Source organism: Frieseomelitta varia, unplaced genomic scaffold (genome assembly GCF_011392965.1).
Source record: "Frieseomelitta varia isolate USP_RPSP 00005682 unplaced genomic scaffold, Fvar_1.2 scaffold_329, whole genome shotgun sequence".
NCBI lineage: Eukaryota > Metazoa > Arthropoda > Insecta > Hymenoptera > Apidae > Frieseomelitta > Frieseomelitta varia.
The window spans coordinates 240,088-242,088 of NW_025110067.1; positions in this window are offsets into that span (position 1 = coordinate 240,088).

A 2,001-nucleotide genomic window follows, 5' to 3' on the forward strand; every position below is an offset into this window, starting at 1 on the left:
CACTTTTTGGGCATACAATCAGCTCACGATGTGGGTCCCACAAGTTACGTATATTTTTCTCTTCAAATATATTTCATTCGTGTCAAAGTCATAATCCACTTGGTCTCGTTGCTTTGTTGTGAAAGTTGTACAAGTTCATAATGTTTCCGAATACATTGTAAAATACCATTCTTTTTTTTCACGTTACATCATCTAATTGTCGTTTCGAAGGACTTGTTAAAGTTCTCCGTTTGAAAAAGTGTTCCGTAGTTTCCCGATGTTCGAATGTTTGAATGTTCGTAGAAAGCAAAAGATAAAGATGCACTAAATGGGGCGGAGAAACAAGGTTCGATAGGGCGATTACATATCTGGAAAAAGTGGGAAGAGAAAGCACGGTTATTACGTATTAAATAATTGCATACTCGCGTGTAAACTGTATCGGTAATTACGACGAGCCAGTCGATGATAGGCCTTTCTTGATCACGGCGAGAGGCGAGATTCTAGCCGTGTTATGTGTACGTGGGCTGCTCTTGCATACACGATTAATGCAATACCTATTAGGGATGTGATTAGGTATTAGCGAGTAATGCGCGTGGTTCAACCTTCGTTCACGGTGTATCAGAGAGAGAGCCCAGGCACGAAGAAGAAATAAGGAATACTGTGATTTCGAGTTAATCGAGGAGAGATTATGCTGTTTCTCTTTTTTCCTGCTGGTGGGTATGAACGTAATTATCCCTTTTATTCATCGTGCAACCTTTTCGTTCGACGAAAATTTGACGAGAATATTCTCCTTGATTTCCTATAACTTGTTATAAAAGTGTAGAACTCGTGAACGTAGAAACTCTGTTAATTTTCCCTGGTGATACCAATTTGTATTTTAAACTCATGAAATTGTAAAATCTGAATCGAGCGAATATTTGAATCAAGTTTAAGTTATACCGCGAGTAAATAATGAATTCTTTTTTTTCTTTTTATCAATTCTTCGAACAGGGCAATGATTTACGACGCTTAGTACGTTACCAGTAAAGTGGCAAGAGTTAATTTAGTCCAAGAGTAATTAAGGTTCGGTTGGAAAAAATAGTTCACTTTGGTAATAAAATTCGTTTGCCTGGACGGCCCAAGGCGTTGGTGTGAAACACAGGAGTTCCAAAAATTGACCACAACGGTTTGAAAAACCAAAAGTAATCCATTTCGAGGCCAATTCTTGGGGAATCCTGACAGTGAAAGTTAGCAGAAAACGATAGAAATGATTGAAGAATTTCCTATCCAGTGATGAAAGAATTCTATCATAGGTACTAAAAATATCCACATAGATTTTCTACGAAAGGAACTAAATATCTCTAAGGATAATTCCTTTGTATATTTTCAAACATAATATAATTCAAAAGTGAATGTATGAATTATGTGATGAACAAAAGATTCCAATCCCAAATTCTCACTAACGTAAGCGAAGTTTCCAAAATCAGATGCGAATTTATATTTTCTGTTTTTCGTAATTGTACGTAATTATACGTAGATAATTCATTTCGTTCGTGAAACAATTTTATCTCGCATTATGAATTTGCCACGCGTCTATGTGTAGAATCCATAAGAAATTGCATGTTTCTCAGCTTGAAATTACGCAGCGATTCGATTAAATTGTCCAATTATCGTAGGGATCTTTCGATCTTTCCCAAGAAGTTAAAAAACATCTAATGACGTTTCTGCAATATTCGTAATTTCTTCGTATATTTTCAAATAGTATGGGCAATCTACTAATCACCCAAAAATCAAAAAATCGACAAAAAAATCAAACAAGTTCCCTCCAGCTTTCCTTTGATTTTATATTTGTATATACATAAAAACCATAAAAAAATTATTACCAGAATTATTCTTATAAATTTATATATTCAGATAAAAAAATGTAAATAAATAATCTTCTATAATATTCTAAATTAAATGCTGAAACCAATTCTGATTCACCTTCAATTAAATCAAAAGGAATTCGATTTAAATCAATTGATAAGCTAATAATAAATATAA